Raw genomic sequence first — 25,434 nt, forward strand, 5'->3', positions numbered from 1 at the left:
TTTTGCATTCTGATGTTAAAAATAACTTGTATAATGTACCCTCCTTATGAACAATTTATACTTATCTTAATATGTTTTTTTCTGTAGTACCAATTTACAGAAAATGAAGATAGAGTGTGGGAAAAACCTTCCATCTGGTAATGGAATCTGAAGATATCTGTAGTGGCCCAGTGCTAGTTCATGCCAAAGCAAGGAGATTAATTCAGGTTTTCATGTGAGTGTCAAGGACAGAAAGGCTTAGGCCATCTTCCAACGCATTTTCTAGATCTTAACAAAAAGCTGGATTGCAAGTGTAGTGGACAAAACTTGAACTGGCACCAATATGGGATGTCGGGGTTATAGGTGCTACTAATAGCCACTATACCACCATGCTGGACCCATTCCTTCTCTCTTCAAAATAATACTGTGAACTAATTTCTTAGTCTGGGTTTTATGTTCATAACCACAAAACCAATCTCAGATAAAGGCTCCCCTTGAAACTTTTCATTTCTTTTCAATCCTGTATTTTCAATGTCAACTCATTGACATTGTCATATTCATATTTTAATAAAATGAGTTACACATTTCTTTGCAGTTTTTATTAATTCACTAGAGTCTATATTAAAATAAGCTTATTAATATAGTTGGAATATTGCAGCGCAATCTTTAGACATGTTAATTCATTATAATGTGTAATGTGTACTTGATTTTTTTTGTAGCTCTTGTGAATGGGATATAATTTATTTCTCAGCCATGGCATTGCCTGTGTATACAAAGGCTGTTGCCTTTTGTGCATTGACTTTATATCCTGCTACTTTGCCAAACTCTTCTATGAGCTCCAATAGTCTCTTAACAGAGTTCTTTGGATCCCCTAAATAAAGAGTCATATCATCTGCAAAGAGGGATAATTGTACTTCTTCCTTTGCAATTTGTATCCCTTTAATTTCTTTTTCTTGCCTAATATCTCTGGCTAGAACTTCCAGAACTATATTGAATAGCAGTGGTGAGTGTGGGCATCCCTGTCTGGTACCAGATCTCAGTGGAAATGCTTCCAACTTTTCCCCATTCAATAAGGTTCTGGCCATGGGTTTTTCATAAATTGCTTTGATTGTGTTGAGGAATGTTTGTTCCACACCCAATTTGCTTAGAGTTTTCATCATGAAAACTTTAGGTAAGTTTTCATCATGAAATGGTGTTGTATTTTATCAAATGCTTTCTCTACATCTATTGAGATAATCATATGTTTTTTCTTCTGCAGTTTGTTAATGTGGTGTATCACATTGATTGATTTGCGAAAGTTGAACCATCCCATTTTTGTATCGTAAGTCAAATAATGATTCTTTCTTTTTACAATAACGAGTCTGTTGTCCATTTTCTTAGAACCATTGACCTTGCATTTTAAGTTGCTTCTAGATTCTGTCTAGACACACATGGCATATGTCTTTTCAGATACTGGCTCATTTCTTTAAGTATCATGGATGCCAGTTGCATCAATGTTGTTGCAAAAGAGAGGATTCTTTTTTTTTCTACTACTGATCAACATTCTTAGAGTATGTATGCCAGGATTTCTTTATCCTGTCATCAGTTGATGGATATCTGGGTTGATTCCATATCTTAGCTATTTTGAATTGAGCTGCAATGAACTTGGGGGTACAGATGACCCCTTTTCATGCTGATTTCATTTTGTTTGGGTAAATTTCTAGAGTCAGTTGTCTTGGTCTCATGGCAGATCTATTTTCTTTCTCAGAAATTTCCATAATGTATTCCACAATGACTGCATCAGTTTACATTCTAACCAACTCTGGAGTAGGCTACCATTTTCCTGAGTCCTCTCCAGAATAGGTTGTTAGTTGATTTCTGTATGATAGCCATTATGATGGGTAAGGTGAAACCTGATGGTGGTTTTGATTTCATTTCCCTGATGGCTAGTAGTCCTGAGAATTTTTTTAAGTGACTTTGGCCTTTTCAGTTTCTTCTTTTTGAAAAATGCATGATGAAGGTGTTTCCCATTACTTAACTGGATGTTTAGTTTTTTTGTTGTTGAATTCCTTTCTCTTACAGGGTTCTTGCTATGGAACAGCTGGGACTTGAGCCTACAAAATGTGGGATGCTAGCACTCAAGATGGAAACTTAACATACTACACCACAGCCCAGCTCCAGTTTCCATTATTCTTTTTTTTAATTGCTTTTATTTATTTATTTTTTTAACAGGCAGAGTGGACAGTGAGAGAGACAGAGAGAAAGGTCTTCCTTTTGCCATTGGTTCACCCTCCAATGGCCACTGTGGCTGGCGTGCTGTGGCCAGTTCACCGCACTGATCCAAAGCCAGGAGCCAGGTGCTTATCCTGGTCTCCCATGGGGTGCAGGGCCCAAGCCCTTGGGCCATCCTCCACTGCACTCCCGGGCCATAGCAGAGAGCTGGCCTGGAAGAGGGGCAACCGGGAGAGAATCTGGTGCCCTGACTGGGACTAGAACCCGGTGTGCCGGTGCTGCAAGGCGGAGGATTAGCCTATTGAGCCACAGTGCTGGCCTGCATTATTCTTAAAGATAAGTGGAAAAGCACCAGATCACGCAGATTCTAATCATCTTTTGATAGCCTTTACCCCAATAGAGGTTTCTTAAATTAAATGTCCCCATCCTCTCTAGTACAGTATTCAGTTTTTCATAGAATTACTTCTTTCTCCCCAAAACCTCCATCAGTGTCTTCAGCAATTATAGTCTGAGAAACACTTTAGTAGGAGTTATCATAACTTTATGTGGCTGTCTCAACATAGCAACACTTCCTGAGTCATACTCAATTGTGTATGAATAGCCATTAGCATGTGTGTTTTCTAATATCCAAGTCAATTGGTCTCTGAGTCTTTGCATTTTACAATTGTGTGTGTATGTGTGTGTGTGTGTAAAGGCAAGATCACTGGAACTGAAATTCTATATTTTTTGCGTGTAAAAACTAATTCCCAAGTTAAGGTACCAATGATATCTGATTATAATTCTATCATCCATAGCTAGATCATATGTTTATGTATTTTCTGAGTAGCATATTCCATGCTGACTTACCTTTCATGAGTTGTCTGTTGTATGATAGGCTTGTTTATTTCATTAAAATGAAACACGTTGGTATTCAGTTTTAAATTCAATGTGAAATTGGCCTGTTTTCAGTTATTGTTCCATAGTGTCCTTAAGGCAAATAAATCTAAGCACTTATAAAGGAGAAAGGAAAACCAACTGCAACCCCATTGCTCAGAGGCAGCTCCTATCTAAATAGTCTTTCAGACTTCCTGTACACACACATGTTTATTTCTGCAGGGCCATCTGGTGTTCGCATGGAGATCGCTTCCATTACATGGATGTTTCAGTTCACCCAGTCTTGACTTGGAGCTGTCTACTGCTATTATGCCCAGGTCTCCCTTCCTTTCAGCCAGGTCAATACCGACCACAACACTAGAGGGAGCCTGAGGCCGAGGATGGATTTGAACATTCCTGCAAGAATGCAGTGATGCAACTGAGGTGATTTGGGGTGGGTATAGGGCTCTTTCTTGTAGAAGCTCTCAAGTCAGCTCCTCCAGAGTAACACCTGAAATTCGCAGAGAGCCACACATCAGCCATAATGAATACCCCCACATCGATCTGCAGCCAAAGTCAGGAGGCTCAGCACTGTGAGCACAAGTTTCTCATGAGAGGACAGAGGCAGGAACCATGTCCTGTACAGGAATATGGGTCATGTGTCACGAGGAATGAGAAAAGGCCACAACCCACCTGGCTGTTTTGGTGCAGAATATGAGGATATGGGTCTTTACGTGTGCGACCCCCTAGGGCCGAGCTGCAGAGGAGCAAAGTGTGTTCCCGCCACTACCCCCTGTTGGCTCCTCACTGCTCTGCAGCTCAACAGACCCTTCCAGGCTCTGTGCCAGGTTGTGAGACCTGGAGAGGAGCTGGGTTGGTGACTCTGAGGGTTCTCCTGGGGAATTGTGAGAAGGGCGAGTCCTTCTGGTTTCTTCCCCACTGTTTTGGTGAAACCTAGTAATCCTGTAATGTAAAATAATTCTAATGCACCTTGTATCCCTTGGGCCAGGAATTTACATCTTACTTGAACAGTATATTATGGAAGTTTTAAATTCTGGAATAGGAAGTCTTACCTCACTGAGATGCCAACTTTTTAAGAGGAGGGTAATTTTGTTTGTTTCCTTGTTTCGGCAACCCTCAGAATCACCTTGAACACTTACTGAAACAGGGAGACTGTTGGGATGCACTCTGTGATGCCTTATCTGGTAGACCTGGGGGTGCTGTGGCATTCAGCTCCACATGTGGTGACTAGGAGCCTCTCCCAATTCTGCTTCCTTGTGTTTTGGACTTCCCTTATTTCTCATTAAATAAAAATGCAAGTTTATTGATCTGAAATTCCATTCTCTTTCTTCTCAAATAAAGCATGAGAGTTTCTACAACAAAACATCAAGGTCTTTCAAACAATATCATTCTGATTAGTTTGCTGAATTTGCTTGAGAAGAAAATCCCAGAAAGAAAGGCAATGGATTGTTAACACTTGTCCATTTTTGCATGAACCAGCAACAGACAAAGGCCAAGAGCCATCCAAATAGGAAAAGATTTGTGTGTAGGTCACCATCAAGCTGGGGCAAATTAATGTGGAATCCCAGATAAACACGGAGTCTGAAGAAGAACATGAAATCATTCAACATGGGATCATCCCATGATCCGGAGAAACCAACATGGTTCTTAAGTGGAGGAAAAGACCGTGATAAGAACACAGGTAATTCACAGGTGAAAAATCATTCAATAAGGACCTTATAAAGCAGCCTTATTAGACACATGGAAGAAAAATAGGCCATTGTTGATGACAGTAGAATAAAACAACATTGAATATAAAATAACTGCTTTAGACTCTAAACTCCCAACTGTTACATTTCCCAGCATCAGAATATCTCTTACTACTGATTACCTGTTCAAAGAGATAAAGGATGGAATTATATAATGTATCCACATGCAAACTGTCAGAAAAAGCCTGTTTGGCAGAGATCATATATAGCTTTATAAAGAAGAGGAGGTGGAGGATGAGGATGAGGAGATGAAGAGGGCAGAGGGATTAGAGAAACACCAGAAAATGACAAAGAAGAGAAGAGGAAGTATAGATACAGATGAGAAAATAATTTCTACTTTTTTAAAATATTAATGTATTTATTTGTGAAAGAGTTTCACAGAGAGAGCAGAGGCAGAGAGAGAGAGAGAGAGTGTTCTTCCCTCCAATGGTTCACTCCCCAATTGGTTGTAATGTCTGGACCTGCACCAATCTGAAGCCAGGATCCAAGAGCTTCTTCCAAGTCTCCCATGTGGTTGCAGGGAACCAAGGACTTGGGCCATGTTCTTCTGCTTTCCCAGGCCATAGCTGAGAGCTAGATCAGAAGTGGAGGAGCTGGATCCCGAACCACTGCCCTTATGGGATGCCAGCACTTCAGGCCAGGGTGTTAGCCCACTGCACCACAGCGCCAGCCCCAGAAAATATATTTTTCTTAGAAGGAGGATTTTCAACTTATCTCACCCAGAAAACAACATAGGTAATACAAAGATGCTTGAAAAATCAAGTGCACAATTGGATTTGTTGGAAACACATAAAATCCTGTACCCAATAATTGAAAGATGCCTCTTTCTGTCTGGCACACAGTGGGCATGAACAGGTCATCAACATACAGTAGACAGTTCATCATGACTGAATATGCAGGACACTTGAAATACAAGGGGCATCTGCGTTCCCTCCTTGAGGAAGTTTTCTGTCAGTGCCTGTAGAAATGTGTGGTGTTTTTTCTTGGCCTGCAAGTCTATCTGCATGCAGGTCTCCAGGAAAGATTCAGAGAATAAGACCTATTTGGAGTTAGACTATTACCAATAGTAATTATTTATATGAACATACTTTTCAGATTTCCATAGAAAAATAAATAGCAGCCACCTTGATGGGATTGAAATGGAATCCCCTGGCACAATTCTAACTCTACTGTTTGGGACAGGTCTGATTGTACATGTGCAAAACTGTACATGTCATCCCTCTCTTATTCCCACTCATATTTAACAGAGATCACTTTTCAGTTAAATTTAAATACCTAAGAATAAATTTGTGTTAATTAAATAGTTCAACCAATGGTATTAAGTAGAACCAAAATAATAATAGCAATAAAACAGTATGCTGTTCCTCAAAAGTTAGGACAAGGGCTGATCAAGCCACTGTTTCTCACAGTGTCCATTTCACTTCAACAGGTTTCCTTTTTGGTGCTAGATTAGTTATACCCCATCAGGGAGAACATATTATATGTGTCCCTTTGTGACTGGCTTAATTCACTCAGTATAATGTTTTCCAGATTCCTCCATCTGGTTGCAAATGACCGTATTTCGTTGTTTTTGACTGCTGTATAGTATTCTATAGAGTACATGTCCCGTAATTTCTTTATCCAGTCTGCTGTTGATGGATATGGAAAGCCAAGACACTCTGGCAAAACAAAAAAGACCTAAATGAAAGATCTCTGTGAGTGAGATCCCAGTGGAAAGGACAGGTCTTCAAAGAAGGAGGTACCCTTTTCTGAAGGGAGGAGAGAACTTCCACTTTGACTATGACCTTGTCTAAATAAGATTGGAGTTGGTGAACACAAGAGGCTTCCATAGCCTTGGCAACTCATGACAAGAGCCTAGGGTGATTACTGATCATAAATAAGAGTGTCAATTGTTAAGTCAAAAACAGGAATCACTGTGCACTTACTCCCCATGTAGGATCTCTGTCCTTAGTGTGTTTTACTATGTGAATTAATGGTATAACTAGTACTCAAACAGTACTTTACACTTTGTGTTTCTGTGTTGGTGCAAACTGTTAAAAACTACTCAATATGTACTAAATTGATCTGTATATAAAGATAATTGATAATGAATCTTGATGTGAATGGGATGGGAGAGGGAATGGGAGATGGGAGGGAAGTTGAAGAGGGGGCACTGTGATGCAAAAGTTGTACTTTGAAATTTATATCTATTAAATAAAAGTTAAAAAAAATAGATAGCAGCCATTAAACTTCACTAGGTGCCATGCTTTTGATCTATAGTACTTGACATCCCCCCAATAAATGATTCCAACATCTTCTATATGTTCTGCATTTTCATGATTCTCCTTCCTTTAGGCTTTGAACTTGAGTTAGTTTCCTGATTTAGGAGGGAAGCTGATGCTCAGCTTTGATAAGGAGGAAGCTTGAGTTATAAATGCCAAGTCTTGCACTCCACCAATCTCCACATTTAGATATCCTGCCTCTGCTGGCCCCTTAGCCTTCAGGTGAGTTCATCAATCCCACGACCTTGTGCTGAGCCATGCTCATGTGTATGCTGTTTGGGGAATCATTTGATGATGTGCCAATATAAATAACCATTTTTGGCCATGGGTAGAACATGTGCAAAAACAAAGACTGATTTCTATTTAATTCGTTTTTCTTTTCCCTTGAAAATCAGTTTCTTTTCCTCATGGTTCATGGGATTTAGAAAAAGTATTCCAGAGCCTTTCTGCCATTTGCTACAGACACAAAATGCAAGGACTTGGGAGAGCCAGCTGTTGACACAAATGAAATTAACCTGCATTCTACCCCATTTCATTGTTGTGTTAGTCACCTAGAGTTTCCATATAACAACATACCATGACTTTGTGACTTAACAACAGGAATTTATTTTTTAGAATTGCTGAGGCTGGGAAGTCCAGGATTAAGATACGCGAGGTTGGCATCTGTGAAAGACACATTTCCTGCCTCAAGGAGAGATATTTTTCCTTTCCTATTCTCACTATCTTCACCAGTTAGAGAGACGTAACAATCTCTCTGCACAATCTCATATTGAAAATTTCTAAGAAATAGTTAGGTAAGTCATAAAAAATTGTACTTACCTCCCAGAAACCACATCAAATATGATCATACTAAAGAGCAGTATCTCAGCCAATGCATATTTGCACAGAACATTCATTCTATAGAGGTTATCACATTGGAGTTGATAACAATCATGGTTGGAGATATTTCCCTAAGAATCCCTATGCCCTTCTTGCATGTTTCAATCCTAGATAGAATAGTGCTCTTGGTGCCCTTCTCTTTAGCACCTGTCCATAATGTATTCTCTCTCTCCCTCTGCAGACTGTGTTTCCACCTTTAAAAGGAGGTGGCAGAATACTTTGTTTTTCCCCATTTGTAGGGCTTGGGTCTGAGTGAGCAATCACTCTACACCTTACCCTATCATCTAGACCCTCCACCACTGCCAGAGGTCAAACCAATCCCCTTAGGATGACAATGCAGTCTATTTGCATGAGTTCATTTCTAAGAGGAACAGAGAAGTGTTCTTTCCACAGCATCTTGAGACTGTTTCCATCAAGTGTACAATTCCTAATGTCCCTATAGAAACTGTTATGTATACCTCATATACTGTACAATAAATTAAAAATGTTATGACCAAAATTAAAAAGAAAAGCAACAGGGATGGAGAGGAAGCGAGGGAGGGAGGGAGGAAGTGAGAAGTATCATATTAGAATTTTATCGATAAACTATATTAAATCTGTTCTCTTTATATTGATAAAAATAAACAGTAAAATGAAAACAATTCAGGGGAGGCTGAGTCAAAGTTGATGAAATGAATCTTGGCCAGGGCAGAAGGCAGGGTTTCCTAGGGTGCTGGAGAGGGCAGTTGTCTCTCATCATAGCCACGGTGAACCTCCTGCTCTTCTTGTCCTGATTTTCTCTGTCCCCAGCTTAGGGGCCCGAGGTGCCTGGGCCAGTGTTTCTCTCCAGACCCATGTGCTGGATGCCCTATCCATGCCAGAAGTGCATATATTTGAAGCTACACAAGGTCCTCCTGTTCACACCAAGTTATCTAATAGCTAGAAGCCTTTATGGGCCCATGAGAATGCCTTACTTTATAATTCAGATAGGGAAACAGAAGGATTTATTGACAGGGAGGATGTTTCCATGTGCAGAATTAATATATTTGTCTTTTTAGTTCAATACTTTTGCGAAATGAAATTTTCAATTTGTCTTTATTGGAGAAAGAGGCCTACCTAAGTGTAAATGCCTCAGTTCCACAAAATCATCACATCACCCTGATCTTATGCTTTCTATTTCTTCATGTAAATATGAAGACATGACAAGTGGGATCATTTGATCTTGACTCCTCCTAGCTCATTTTCCTTGTGTTACAAAATACCGTAAATATTTTATATAAACATGTTCATATTTGAATATTATACCTATTATTATTTTACTTTGTAGAGTTAGCATAAGTTTAGTTTCTTACCAATTTTGGGGTGTTTCTAAGTTTTCTAATTGGATTCCTAGTTTGTGGTACTACAATAAAGAGCACTGTAATTGGGTATTTTATATGAGAAGCAGAGAGACAAAGAAGAAGATCACCCATCTGCTGCTTCACTCCCCAAATTGCCAACACAGTGAGATCTGGGCCAGGCCAAATGAAGGAACCAGAAATTCCATCCAGGTCTCCCATGGGCATGGGTGGCAGGCAACGAAATGTTTGAGCCAACACCTACTGCCACCCAGCTTGTGCCTTAGAAGGAAACTAGATACTGAAGTAGAGCAAGCTGAAACCGAGGCTCTCCAATTTGGGATGTGGGTATCTCAATATTGTCCTAATTGCTTTGATAAACACCTGCTCCAGTAGAAAGATCTTTGATTGAAGATCGATTATAACAAAGAGATCTACAGTATATTTTGAAAAGTAATGAATTGATGAGATGGAAACTAGCTGAGTACATTGCTATTTATATTCAGTTTTACTTTATTTTACATGGACAAATTAGAATTTTATATTTTTAGAGAGTAAAATTGACACACACTGTGGAGAATGATTAAGTCAAGTTAATTAATCTGCAACAATTTTCACTGTTTGGAGTCAGAGTTATCTATATTGTAAAGCAGTTAGAGGAATATAGTCTAAGAACCCCCTAGCCCTGGCCCTGGCCCTGACCCAGGGAAATATCCTGTTTCAAAAACTATACAGAAGAGAATTACCACTTCATGTTTACTTTTTTAAAAGATTTTATTTATCAGAAAGGCAGAGTTACAAAGAGGCAGAGGCAGAGAGAGAAAGAGATCTTCCATCTGCTGCCTCACTCCCTAAATGGCTACAATGGTCAAAGCTGGTCTGATCTGAAGCCAAGATCCTGGAGCTTCCTCCAGGTCTCCCACATGTGTGCAGGGGCTGAAGGACTTGGGCCATCCTCCACTGTTATCCCATGCCATAGCAGAAAGCTGGATCAGAAGTGGACCCGCCAGGACTTGAACCGGCACGGTATGTGATGCTGCCACTGCAGATGGCTGCTTTACCTGTTATGTCATAGTTTCAGCCCCTCATGTTTACTTTTTTTTTTTTTTTGACAAGCAGAGTGGACAATGAGAGAGGGAGACAGAGAGAAAGGTCTTCCTTTTCCATTGGTTCACCCCCCAGTGGCTGCTGCGGCTGGTGCGCTGTGGCTGGCGCATTGCGCTGATCCGAAGCCAGGAGCCAGGTGCTTCTCTTGGTCTCACACATGGGTGCAGTGCTCAAGGACTTGGGCCATCCTCCACTGCACTCCTGGCCACAGCAGAGAAATGGGCTGGAAGAGGAGCAACCGGGACAGAATCCACCGCCCCAACTGGGACTAGAACCTAGTGTGCTAGCACCGCAGTTGGAGGATTAGCTTATTGAGCTGTGGTGCCAGCACTCATGTTTACTTTTAAAAGAGGGATTTATTCCTGGTTGTCCATGTACAAATGGTTTCTCATTGTTAATGTTAGTATTTTTATGGATAGATAGGTGTAGATAGGTTGATCATATGTATACCTCATGTCTTCATATATTATTTGATTTCTTGAATTTTTATTTTAATTTTAACGTGTTATTTCCCTTTTAAAGAACTTTGTGCAATGTTCTTATGAAGTTGCTGCATATCTTAAATATTGTTGAGTGTGGGATCTTTACAGTAGAAACAAGCACAAACTTGAAAGAAGAGTAAAATGCAAAAATCTTGTGTCCTCTACTTTCTGCCTTTTTGCCAGTTTTTTTTTTTTTTCCTGGACTTAACTTTATTATAAACTGTTTGGAGCCTCTAGAATTTATTTTCTCATCAAATACAAGTTTATTCCTTCAGTTTTTCATTCCTGATAGTTCACTTTCACTATTATTAGAATAATTTCTTATTTTTCTACTTATTTTTCAATTCTACCTTAATGATGTATGAAACTTTTGTATAAACACAGAGATCGAGCTCTATTTGCTGTTCTGTTCTGATTTGTCTGTGTTTTCTGGAACCATTGCCAATCTGTTTAAAATGTTGCACATAAGAAGTAGTTGCTGTTGTTTTCTTCCCCTTGGAAAGTTGTATTCTCCCCTTATGATTATTCTGAATAATAGTCACTAATTTTCTGAGCTCTTTAAAATTTGAGAGTCAGTAAAATAAATGGTATTAAAGTAAAAAGAAATGGAATTATACCCCTAAACCTGCAGGCATTTAATGTACTCACCTCAGAATATAAAGAAATATAGAAATAGACCACATAAAAGCAAAGATGCAGTTAAAGGCAAACACCAAACTGAAAACTTCAGAAATGATGTATTTGGAAAAGAATCTTACAAACTTTCAGGCCACACAAGTCACTGAATTGGATTTGAGGCCAGTCATAATTGGAGTCTTTTCCCTAAGGACTCCTGTGCCCTGTATGCAGGTTGGAGTCTAAGAACTATCAGCATGTTCTGGCTTTGGTCTTCACCACTGAAGAGATCAACAGGAGCCCACATCTTCTACCCAACGTGTCTCTGGGATATGATGTCTTCAGTGTCCTACACAGTAATCGAAGGATGTTACAGACTCCCTTCCTTTGGCTCTCAAGGATGGTTGAGAGCATCCCGAATTACACTTAGGGAAGAGAGAGCAGTTCCGCAGCGGTGCTGACAGGGACAACGTGGGCAACTTCTGCCCAAATTGGGACACTGTTGGGACTCTAGAAGTTTCCACAGGTGAGCGGGGTGTCATGAGGAGAGAGAGCTGTTTTTGGCTGATGCCAATCTCTGGTGCTTCGAAGGGTGAGAGGAGGAGACTGGATTTAAGCATCTGTTAAAGTACATAATCTCAAAGGGCAAATACTCAGGAAAGTGGTGGAAAAGCCATATTTTCTTTTTGAAATACAGGAAGAGAGAGAGAGAGAGAGAGAGTGAGAGAGAGAGAGAGAGAAGACAGAGTTTTTTCCTGGAACTATTACATTGTTAATTTTTCCTTAGAATATTCTAAAGGAGTGAGGATGACTAGAAAAAGAAATTGTTAGCTAAATGAAAGTTGAAAAAATATGGCCGGCGCCGTGGCTCAATAGGCTAATCCTCCACCTTGCGGCGCCGGCACACCGGGTTCTACTCCCGGTCAGGGCACCGGATTCTGTCCCGGTTGCCCCTCTTCCAGGCCAGCTCTCTGCTATGGCCAGGGAGTGCAGTGGAGGATGGCCCAGGTGCTTGGGCCCTGCACCCCATGGGAGACCAGGAAAAGCACCTGGATCCTGGCTCCTGCCATCGGATCAGCGCGGTGTGCCGGCTGCAGCGGCGGCCATTGGAGAGTGAACCAACGGCAAAGAAAGACCTTTCTCTCTCTGTCTCTCTCTCACTGTCCACTCTGCCTGTCAAAAAAAAAAAGAAAGTTGAAAAAATAAATGTATCAATGTAATCTGAAAAAAAGAAAATATTTGTGCACATGACGGTTAATCTTTAAATTTTAAAAAATCATACAATATAACCAGTTATTGCCAATGAAAGAATTCTATTGCATTTTGATCATGTAACTTTAGTTCAGATATAAATGTTAATAAAAACCAATATGTCCCCCCCCAAAAAAAAGAAATATAAAAAGAAATGATTGATTGCTTTTTTTTTCCTATGACCAGTTTTTTTTTCTTACATTTATTTAACAAACATGAATTTCCAAAGTACAGCTTATGGATTACAGTGGCTTCCCCCCCTCATAACTTCCCTCCCACCTGCAACCCTCCCATCTCCCACTTCCTCTCCCATTCCATTCACATCAAGACTCATTATCAATTGTATTGATATACAGATCAATTTAGTATATATTAAGTAAAGATTTCAACAGTTTGCACCCACACAGAAACACAAATTATAAAGTACTGTTTGAGTACTATTAACACCATTAATTCACATTGTACAACACATTAAGGACAGAATCCTACATGGGGAGTAAGTGCACAGTGAATCCTGTTTTTGACTTAACAAATTGACACTCTTGTTTATGGCATCAGTATTCACCCTAGGCTCTTGTCATGAGTTGCCAAGGCTATGGAAGCCTTTTGAGTTTGCTGACTCTGATATTATTTAGACAAGATCGTAGTCAATGTGGAAGTTCTCTCCTCCCTTCAGAGAAAGGTACCTTCTTCTTTGATGGCCCGTTCTTTCTACTGGGATCTCACTCGCAGAGATTTTTTTTTTTTTTTGCCAAAGTGTCTTGGCTTTCCATGCCTGAAATACTCTCATGGGCTCTTCAGCTATATCCGAATGCCTTAAGGGCTGATTCTGAGGCCAGAGTGCTGTTTAGGACATCTACCATTCTGAGTCAGCTGTGTATCCTGCTTCCCGTGTTGCATGGTTCTCTCCTTTTTAAATCTATCAGTTAGTATTAGCAGACACTAGTCCTGTTTATGTGATTCCTTTGACTCTTAATCCTATCATTATGATGATTTGTGAACTGAAACTGATCACTTGAACTAGTGAGATGGCATTGGTACATGCCACCTTGATGGGATTGTATTGGAATCCCCTGGCACATTTCTAACTCTACCATTTGGGGCAAGTCTGATTGAGCATGCCCCAAATTGTACATTTCCTCCCTCTCTTATTCCCACTCTTATATTTAACAGGGATCACGTTTCAGTTAAATTTAAATACCTAAGAATAATTGTTAATTAAAGAGTTATGACCAACTTTTTAAAAAGACTTATTTATTTATTTGCAAGTCAGAGTTAAACAGAGAGGGGAGAGACAGGGAATGAGAGAGAGAGAGAGAGAGAGAGAGAGAGATAGAGAAAATCTTTCATCCAATGTTTCACTCCCCAATTGGCTGCAATGGCTAGAGCTGCACTGATCTGAAGCGAGGAGCCAGGAGCTTCTTCTGATCTCCCAGGTGAGTGCAGGGGGCCAAGGACATGGGCCATCTTCTGCTGCTATCCTGGGCCATAGCATAAAGCTGGATTGGAAGTGGAGCAGCCAAGTCTTGAACCAGTGCCCATATGTGTTGGCACTTCAGGCCAGCGCATTAACCCGCTGCACCACAGCGCTAGCCCCCTCTGACCATCTTTTGATTAATGCCTGTCAGAACGGAGATTATGATTTTTGGAAACCCTGTCCCTCATGTTGCTTCATATTTTATTTTCGCTTTAGCTAACTTTCAGCCGTTTTGATCCTATTCTGCGTGAAAATGGCAAGTTTCCTTCCCTCTATCAGATGGCTCCCAAGGAGATGACTCTGGTGCATGGCATGGTGTCTCTGATGCTTCATTTCGGTTGGACATGGGTGGGGCTGGCCATCTTAGATGATGAGAAAGGTATGCAACTTCTCTCAGAATTGAGAGTGGAGTTGGCTAAGATCAAGTGTAGGAATGGAGTTTCTGTAGCCTTTTTGAAAATGATCCCTGTTACTGTGTTGCTGTATTACTCAAGAACCTCATTGTATCACTGGCAGATCATGAAATCATCAGCAAATGTTATTTTTGGTGACAGTGAATCTTTTTTAGGCCTGTCTTTGGAAAGAGGGAACATATAATGATGTGGAAAGTGTGGGTCACCACCTCACAATGGGATATCACCATTTCCTACTTGACTCATTCCATGGGCACTCATTTTCTCACATCACCATGGTGAAATTTCTGGTTTCACAGATTTTATCCGAACATCCAATCCATCCAGATACCCAGAGGACCCTTTCCTTGCTGACCTGTGGTTGACATATTTTAATTGCTCAATTTCTAAACTTGACTGTAAAGCTTTGGAGAACTGTCCACCCAATGCATCCTTGGAATGGTTGCCTTGGCACCATTTTGACATGACCATGACAGAAGAGAGTTACAATATATACAATGCTGTGTATGCTGTGGCTCATGCCATACATGAGATGATTCTTCAACGAGTAGAAATGTCACCAGGAGGAAATGGAAAAGCACTGGTGTTTTCTCCTTGGCAGGTAATGGCTCTGCCATTGGATGGTACATACTGTCACTTGTTGCCAAGATGTTTTAAGCAAACCAGATCATTTATAATCCTTCTCCAAAAGCACTGGGGAATATGACTTGTATGTATTGCCCAGGACATAAATGTAGACTTGGTATAAGTGATTGTCAAGAGCATGGAGCCAAGTGGGCAAGCAGAAAGGCATTGTGAATCTAGGCTGATGCTTTGTTTTATGTAAGGCCTCAACAGCCTGCCCTTCTACTGCTTTCCATAGGAGAAATCTAGAGGTTTCCTGTGAAGTTCTTTTTAAAATTTTTCTGAGAACAGATTTCAGATATTTCATAGAGTTCTAAAAAGATAACTGTACTTCCCTCCCAACAGGAAGAGGATTAGTTCTTTAAGTTCATAAAAGATGTTGAGTCTTATCATATAATGTAACTAAGCAGTAACTTCAGTCACTGATAACCTCCTTTGCAGACTGATGTTCTGGATACTTCAGTAGGAAAAGGGTGTGGGTTTGACTCAACAGCTGAGATTTGTCTGAGCAGTCAGCCTCCTTACTGTGTAGGTGTGCATGTTTGGGAGTTTTCTGTTGATTCTTACTGATATTTTAGAAACATTATGATTAGTTTTCTGTGGCCTTTCATTTCTATGTCTCCCTTGTGTGCCTGCAATACGTTGAAACCTTCAGCAAGGCATTTCAGATGATAAGAGACTTTCAGTAATTTAGGCTTTGTGTCTGAACACTGGGATGCCCTTTATCATCAAATGATGCATCTCTTTTAGCTGCACCCTTTTCTGAAGAACCTCCAGCTTAACAATCCTGCTGGTGACACAGTGAATTTCAATCAGGAACACAAATTGAATAGAGAGTATGACAGTCTCAACTATTGGAATTTCCCAGATGGTGTAGGAATTAAGGTGAAAGTAGGGAAGTTTTCTCCATATGCTCCACATGGTCAACACCTGTCTTTATACGAAGATTTGATAGAGTGTGCCACAAAAATTGAACAGGTGTGTTGTAACTAATAACAATTCTTTGTACTACTAATAAATAGCCAATCTTTAAAAAATGACTTATTGGGGCCAGTGTTGTGGCATAGTGGGTAAAGCTGCCATCTGTAGTGCCAGCATTCCATATGGGTGCTGGTTCGAGTCCCAGCTGCTCCACTTCTGATCCAGCTCTCTGTTATGGCCTGGGAAAGCAGTAGAAGATGTCCCAAGTCCTTGGACCCCTGCACCCATGTGCGAGACTGGGAAGATGCTCCTAGCTCCTTGCTTTGGATCGGCATAGCTCTGGCCATTGCAGCCATCTGGGGAGTGAACCAGTGGATGGAAGACCTGTCTCTGCCTCTGCCTCTCTCTAACTCTGCCTTTCAAATAAATAAATAAGATTAGTAAATAAAATAATAAGATATTTTTAAATATCTTTTAAAAAGATTTATTTATTTGAGAAGCAGAGTTAGAGACAGAAAGAGGGAGAGACAGAGGGAGGTCTTCCATCCACTGGTTCACTCCCCAAATGGCCACAATGGCCAGAGCTGGGTCTATTTGAAGGCAAGAACCAGGAGCTTCTTCCAGGTTTCCCACATAGGTTCAGGGGCCCAAGGACTTGGGCCAACTTCCACTGCTTTCCCAGGCCATTATCAAGGAGCTGGATTGGAAGAGGAGTAGCAGGGATGTGAACTGGCACCCATATTGGATGCTGATGTTGCAGGTGGAGGCTTAACCTACTATGCTACATCACTAGCCCCAAATGATTAATCATGTTGTGGAGGTTTCTGTTTACTCATAGCACAGTAAATGGCTATTATGCCATTTAACAACTCACCTTCCCAACTAAGAGATTTTTCGTGCTGTATTTCTGTTGGATATGAAGGGAACACAGCTGTTCAATAATATTTCTCAGTTCTCATACATTTCACAGCATACAATAAACATGGCATTCAGTCCATAAAATTGGATGTAGATGTGTGTGCAAGTTAAGTTTATTTTGATTTCAGTATTGTAAAAACCCTAGTTGGTAGAAGAATGGGTGGTACTCTCAGTAGTGACCAACACATATCTGATTGTCCTCAGCCTCCCCAGTCCATATGCAGTGCGAGTTGTAGCCCTGGATTCAGGAAGACCCATCGGGAGGGAAAGGCTGCCTGTTGTTTTGATTGTACTCATGCCAAGAGAATGAGATTTCCAATCAGACAGGTAAGTGTACCTATTTGGAGAAATTCCTCATTTCTCCTTTATTCTCCCCCATTCATCCAAGGAAGTGGAAAGGGCCTAGAGGAGAACTGCAGAGACAAGGATCTCTACTTTTAAGTTAATAATGAAATTATTATTATAAATATTTACCCTATTATGTTAGTCTGCATCGGCCTTGAACAAGACAGGCAGATATAAACAAATCTCCTATCTTCTGGTCCAGTTCCAAAATGTCTACAGAAGCCAGGGCTGGACCATTCCTGGAATCAGGAGCTGAGAACTGAATCCAGAGCTCTCATGTGTATGTTAGGAACCCTGCCACTTCAGTCTTCACCCCTGCCTTCTAGGGTCCTCAATGATAGAAACTGGAACAGGAGCCATATCTGGTAATCAAACCAGATTACTTAAATGTGGGACATGTGTGCCTTCACCAGTAGTCTAAACATTCACTCAGTGACATACGTGTTTTCAGGCATTATTTTACACTCACAGCAGACATTAGTGTCTTTATAAAACTCCTCTTGACCACCGCTCAGTCTCCTAATTCCATCTTCATCATGGAGTGAACACAGGTATCATATGTATTTACTTTTCATTTTCTGTGAAACGACGTTTAGATCACATTGAAGACATAGATACTACAAGTCCTTATTTTCCCAGGACCTGGCACTGTTTTTCAGTGGAGCGAGCAGGTACTTATAAAGGTTGTGCTTGATTTACTGGTATGTATTACTTCTCTGTAAAACATGCTTATGATATACCATATTCCAAGTGAGGAGATTGTATTTCATGCTCTTCTTTAGTTCACAGGTAAGAAAAAAAATAGAGATATGCATTCATAGTAGTAGTATTGACTGCAATGAAAGTATGCACAACAGATTTGTCTATAGGGTGTATTACGTGGTGGTATCTGCATTTTTTGAGGTGATGTTGTGGATCTCATCCCATAGATGTTAGTATTAATATTATGAATTAAATGGGGAGTAAATTCTTGGTAGAAATATTAGAAGTGGCTGAATTTGGAGAGTTGCCAGTTCACACAACATGCAGAGAACCTAAGAAAAAGGCTTAATTGGTAAAACACAGAGAATATGTGGATGAGGTTGGGAGATGATACGGGAAATGGACTGAATATTTATATATTGGATTTTCCATAATTATCACTTTGGAATGCTTCAGACTTATGGTATTTAATGGTGTTATACTGAAATCATTTCTTTTTTAAAGTTGAAAATCCATCTGTTACACCCAACCAAAACATCATAGCTTAGCCTACCCTTCCTTACACATGCTTGGAACATGAAGTCACTTATATAGAGTGGGGATTTTCTAAGATTGATTTTGTGATTGTGTGTTGTTTAATATTACAATGATGTAGCATTAACTCAGCTTATTAGAAATGTAGGAGATTGCTGTTATGGTCTGCATATCACTGACTTGGGTAAAGGCACTTTATGTGTACACATTGGGCATAAGTTCATATGTGTTCCATGTGCAATGATGGAGAGTGCATCATCCACCAGCTTGAATTCCGATAGCCTTGGAAATTATAAATACACCACTAAACTACTCATGGGTTATAGAATGAACAAGATAGCTGTATATTTCCATTTAGAAACACTGTTTATTAAATCTGGTGTCCAGTTAGAGTGAAATTTATAATTCCAAAGAAATTTATAATTCTAGATTTTATATATTTATGTATAATGTATATTAAAAGCTGAACTTATCATTTCTAAGAACTTATCGAGTGCCAGAAAAAGAACACTAAATTAAACACAAAAGAGAACATAAGAAATGATAAATATAGAAAAATAAAATCCAAACATAAACAGGATAAGCAAATTGATTCTTGTATAAAACAAATAAAGTTGATTAAGAAGAAGCAGGGGCCAGTGCCGTAACTCAATAGGCTAATCCTCCACTTTGCTGTGCTGGGGAACCTGGTTCTAGTCCCGGTCGGGGCGCCTGTTTCTGCCCCGGTTGCCCCTCTTCCAGGCCAGCTCTCTGTTGTGGCCCAGGAGTGCAGTGGAGGATGGCCCAAGTCCTTGGGTCCTGCACCCCATGGGAGACCAGGATAAGTACCTGGCTCCTGCCTTTGGATCAGCACGGTGAACTGTCTGCAGTGCGGCGGCCGCGGTGGCCATTGGAGGGTGAACCAACGGCAAAGGAAGACCTTTCTCTCTGTCTCTCTCTCTCTCTCTCTCTCACTGTCCAGTCTGCCTGTCAAAAAAAAGAAAAAGAAGAAGTGGAAGAAGAAGAAGAAGAAGAAGAAGAAGAAGAAGAAGAAGAAGAAGAAGAAACAATGCAGGAAATAAGAGATACTAAGACTGAAAGTAGGTCATCTATATCGATCTCCCAAAAAAGTTAACATAGTGAAAATATATTATAAATGATTCTTGTTAATACTTTGGAAACCTCAGGTGTAGTTCACAAATTCTCATGTCAGTAGGATTTGTCAGAGCCATCCTCAAAGCATAAATAACATTAAGTGAAAAATTTTTAAAAAGTCCCCATACATTTTTATTATCTCCAAAAGCTTCTTTTGAGGGGGATTTATCAAACCTTCATAAAAGAAGGCACAATTATTTACTAAGCTCTGTTTAGAGAAAAGGAAAATTTAGTGAATTCTTTGAAAATGGCCTAACTTTGGCTCCCCAGTATTATAAAGTCATTTCAAGAGAGGAGTTTTTTTTAAAGATTTTATTTACTTATTTGAGAGGTAGAGTTAGAGACAGTGCAAGAGAGAGACAGAGAGAAAGGTCTTCCTTCCATTAATTCACTCCCCAAATGGCTGCAACAGCCGAAGCTGCACTGATCTTGAGCCAGGAGCCAGGTGCTTCTTCCTAATCTCTCACATGGGTGCAGGGGGAACCAAGGAGTCGGGCCATCTTCTACTGCTTTCCCAGGCCATAGCAGAGAGCTGGATTGGAAGAGGAACAGCTGAGACTAGAACTGGCACCCATATGGGATGCAGGCACCACAGGTGGACGATTAACCTACTGCACCATGGTGCCACCCCCAAAAGAGGAAATTTATAGCCATTTTGCTTCTTTTTTTTTATAAAGATTTATTTATTTATTTGGAAGTCAGAGTTACACAGAGAGAGAAGGAGAGGGAGAGGGGGGATGGAAGAGGGGAGAGGGAGAGGGAAGAGAGGAGAGAGGGTAAGAGGAGGGGAGAGGAGGGGAGGTAGAGGGGGGAGGGGGGAGGGGAGAAGGAAAGTGAGAGGTATTCCATCTGCAGTTCACTCCCCAGTTGGCCACAATGGCTGGAGCTCTGCTGATCCAAAGGCAAGAGCCAGGAGCTTCTTCTGGGTCTCCCACATGGATACAGGGGCCCAATGACTTGGCCATCTTATACTGCTTTCCCAGGCCACAGCAGAGAGCTGCACTGGAAGTGGATAAACCAGGACTAGAACTGGCACCAAAATGGGATGCGAGCAATGCAGGTAGTGGCTTTACCTGCTGCATCACAGTGCTGGTTGCTTTGCACAATGTAAAACAATACACTAGTACCTCAAAGGAAGAAATAAAAATCCCAATGATGGCAAAAAATAATAAAATCAACATCCATGCATGTTATAGAAATAACAGAAAGCAATTCTTCCCAATTTTGAGTAGGCCAGAATTTTCTTCATAAAGAGTATTTGCATAATCACACCATAGTTTTGAGGCAGTGTTGAAACAATAAAATAAGAACATTCAACCTAACCACATCTGATTACGTATTATGCTGCATATCCTGTCTAGTGAATATTTTCAAAAGAGAAAAAAATTGGAAAAGAAGAAATAAAAATCATGTTCAGATTATATTTTGTACGAATACAAAATCTACATAAATAAGCTTAGTAATTGACTAATTTAGTGACTGGATATAAGGATAACATCCCAAAACTTACTTTATTTTTATATACCAGCCATAAAGCATTTGAAATTGAAAAATTTGGGCATTTATAACATCTTACAAGTAAAAATAGCTAGAAGTAAAGAGTCTTGACCATAAATTTACAGAACATAATTGAGAAAAATAAAAGACTAACACAGGCGGACACAGTATGCTCATAGTTAGAGAGGCTCAATACTTGGAACTACCAAAGATGAGCTCCTGATTCAATGATTTGCAATCTACATTGCAAGATATTCTCATTATAACTCATTCCAGGATGCAAGGACATACTCCACCTGGTATCAGCTACTATAAGTCATCTCTGTCCTTGATACTCTGTTTTTATTTACTTTTTAAAGATTTATTTATTTGCAAGTCAGAGTTACACAGAGAGAGGAGAGGCAGAGAGAGAGAGAGAGGTCTGCCATCTGATGGTTCACTCCCCAATTGGCCACAATGGCTAGAGCTGTGCTGATCCAAAGCCAAGAGCCAGGAGCTTCTTCTGGGTCTCCCACATGGGGGCAAGGGCCCAAGGACTTGGGCCATCTTCTGCTTACTCAGGCTATAGCAGAGAGCTGGATTGGAAGTGGAGCAGCTGGGTTTTGAACTGGTGCCCCTATGGAATGTCAGCACTTCAGGCCAGGGCATTAACCCGCTGCACCACAGCACTGGCTGTCCTTGATATTCTGTAAATTGTCATATTCCTGATGGTTTCTCAATCAGGGGCTTCAGTATTGCAAAAATGAATCCAAGAGATTGCTTTTAGAGACATAAGTAAATGAGATAGGTAGGTGTTTCAAGTTTTGAAACTTTGCCTTGAAGTAGATGGTACATTGCAGGGTCTTCTTCAGTGGTGTCCTAAGTCACAGGTTCCAGCCTCATTGAAGGATTTAGTGCATTTATATGCAAGGATGTGGTATGCTGTGAGGACACAGCAAGAAGGTGCCATCTGTAAGATACCCTACACTGGACACTGCAGCAGGATCCTTGGTCTTGAATGATTGAGTCTCCAGAAACATGAGAAGTGATTTATGCTGTCATAAATAAACCAGCATAAGATAGGGCATTTGGGGCCAGTGCCATAGCTCACTAGGCTAATCCTCCACCTGTGGCTCCAGTACCCTGGGTTCTAGTCCCAGTTGTGGTGCCGGATTCTGTCGTGGTTGCTCCTCTTCCAGTCCAGCTCTCTGCTGTGGCCTGGGAAGCAAGTGGAGGATGGCCCAAGTGCTTGGGCCCTGCACCTGCATGGGAAACCAGGAGGAAGCCCCTGGCCCCTGTCTTTGGATCGGTGCAGTGTGCTGGCCATAGTGGCCATTTGGGGAGTGAACCAACAGAAGGATGACTTTCTCTCTGTCTCTGTCTCTCTTTCACAAATTCTGTCCAAAATATAAATAAAAATAGAGGGCATTTGATGATTACAACAAAGTGTCCTGAGACAGTAGGTCTTTTGTTGTTGTTGTGGGAAAAAATAAGATCTCATGAATATAAAGAAGAAATAATAGTGTTGTGTCTTAGCCATAATTTAGATCAGTGATATTAATCAGGAATCATTCCCTATACATTATTCTGATACATGCTTCCCACAGCTTATTCGGTGTGGTTTTGTGGAAGTTGGGGAACATAACACTAAGCACTGCTGAAGCTGGGCTGGTGCATTTTTCCTGTCTTAGCAGATATGGATCAGTGCGTGAAGTGTCCAGAGCAGCAGTATGCCAACACAGAGCGAGACCGCTGCCTGCACAAAGCTGTGGCCTTCCTGGCTTATGATGACCCCTTAGGAATGACCCTGGTCTGCACAGCTCTGTGCTTCTCTGTCCTCACCGCTGTGGTTCTTGGGGTCTTTGTGAAGCACCGAGACACTCCCATAGTCAAGGCCAACAATCGTTGTCTCAGCTACATCCTGCTCATTGGCCTCATCTTTTGCTTCCTCTGTTCCTTATTGTTCATTGGTCGTCCCAGTACAGCCACCTGTGTCCTCCAGCAGATCACATTTGGAGTGGTGTTCACCGTGGCTGTTTCCACCATCCTGGTCAAAACTATCACTGTGGTTCTGGCCTTCAAGGTCACTGCCCCTGGGAGAAGGATGAGACAGTGGCTGCTATCAGGAGTACCTAACTCCATTATTCCCATCTGCTCCCTGATCCAACTGGCACTCTGTGCAATCTGGTTGGGGACCTCTCCTCCATTTATTGACACAGATGCACACTCTGAGCATGGCCACATCATCCTGGTGTGCAACAAGGGCTCAGTCATTGCCTTCTACTGTGTCCTGGGTTACCTGGGTTCCTTGGCCCTGGCGAGCTTCACTGTGGCTTTCCTAGCTAGGAATCTACCTGACATGTTCAATGAAGCCAAGTTCCTGACGTTCAGCATGCTGGTGTTCATCAGTGTCTGAGTGACCTTCCTGCCTGTCTACCACAGCCCTAAAGGGAAGATCATGGTGGCCATGGAAGTCTTCTCCATCTTGGCCTCCAGTGCAGGGCTCCTGGGCTGCATCTTTGTCCCCAAGTGCTACATTATTCTCTTCAGACCTGAGAAGAACTCTTTAAAAGGATTAAAGGATACAGTAGATTCCAAGGGAAATAGCTGTTTAAAGATTAGTTCATTAGTTCATTAGTTCATTAGTTCACATATTTAGGATTTCAGACCAAAATTGATAAAACTCTGAATTTGCATTCTATGTTATAAAGTAATTGATTTGGCTTAACCTCCTTATGGACAGCATCCACTTCTCTGTTAAAGAAGGTTTGCTTATTTTATACACACACACACACACACACACACACAGACACACATACTGAAAGGCAGAGTTAGAGAAGGCAGAGAGATAGAGAGACCTTCCCTCCAGTGCTTCACTCCCCATATGACTGCAGTGACTCAGGCCAAAGCCAGGAGCTTCATCTGAGTCTGCCCTATGGGTTTCAGGGGCCCAAACATCTTAAGCCAACTATTGCTGCTTTCCCCATGTCTTTGGCTGGGAGTTGGATCAGAAGTGAAGCAACAGGGCCATTAACTGGTGCCTATTTGGGATGCTGGCATTGTAGGTGGCATTTTCCCACCATTCCAGAACACTTACCCCAATTTATCTCTCTTTTTTAAAAATAATGCTGTGTATAATGTTCTCAGTCAGACTTTATGCTCACAAACACAAACTCCATCTCAGGTAAAGACTCTTGAAACTTCATTTTTACTAGTTTCTATATTTTCCTTGTCAACTGGTAGACACTTAAATATTCATATTTTAATAAAATGAATTTACAAGATTGTTTCCTGTTTTATTTTTCCTCCTTTAGAGTTTATAATAAAAAGATTTATAATCTAGTTGGGACTGGCCAGCACCGCAGCTCAATAGGATAATCCTCCACCTGCAGTGCTGGCACACTGGGTTCTAGTCCCAGTTGGGGCACCAGATTCTGTCCCAGTCACTCTTCTTTCAGTCCAGCTCTCTGCTGTGGCCCAGGAGTACAGTGAAGAATGGCACAAGTGGTTGGGCCCTGCACCCACATGGGAGACCAGGAGAAGCACCTGGCTCCTGGCTTCAGATCAGTGTGGTGTACCGGCCGCAGTGCACTGGCCATAGTGTCCATTGGGGGGTGAACCAATGGAAAAGGAAGACTTTTCTCTCTTTCTCTCTCTCTCACTGTCCACTCTGCCTGTCAAAAAAAAAGTTGGAATTTTTTCAGTACTGTAATTGGTCATGTTAAATCATGTTTCATGTGTTTACAACATTGTCACAAACCCCTTAATTATGTATCACTTTCAGATTTGAAATGCTGTAATAATTGCACATCAATTTTTTAGATGTAGCAGAATATACAAAATTGTATTCCATTTGTTTATTGTTTTTTATGTATTTTGGCTTTAGGTTTTCTGTTGTCAATTCCAGACTTTATTTTAATTTTTTTAATTTTATTTATTTATTTTTTTTATCTTTTATTTAATGAATATAAATTTCCAAAGTACGTCTCATGGGTTACAATGGCTTTCCCCCCCATACCGTCCCTCCCACCCACCACCCTCCCCTTTCCCACTCCCTCTCCCCTTCCATTCACATCAAGATTCATTTTCGATTATCTTAGTATACAGAAGATCAGCTTAGTATACCTTAAGTAAGGATTTCAACAGTTTGTTCCCACACAGAAACATA

The 25,434-nt window shown here is 40.9% G+C and overlaps 1 pseudogene; it reads left to right on the top strand.

The window, feature by feature from the left end:
* Positions 1-140: 140 nt before the first annotated feature.
* LOC127489433 (vomeronasal type-2 receptor 116-like) lies at positions 141-23,904 on the top strand (annotated as a pseudogene).
* The last annotated feature ends 1,530 nt before the right edge of the window (positions 23,905-25,434 follow it).

The sequence above is a fragment of the Oryctolagus cuniculus genome, chromosome 16 (assembly GCF_051225735.1).
Source record: "Oryctolagus cuniculus isolate XC-2025 breed Fujian yellow rabbit chromosome 16, ASM5122573v1, whole genome shotgun sequence".
Taxonomy (NCBI): Eukaryota; Metazoa; Chordata; class Mammalia; order Lagomorpha; family Leporidae; genus Oryctolagus; species Oryctolagus cuniculus.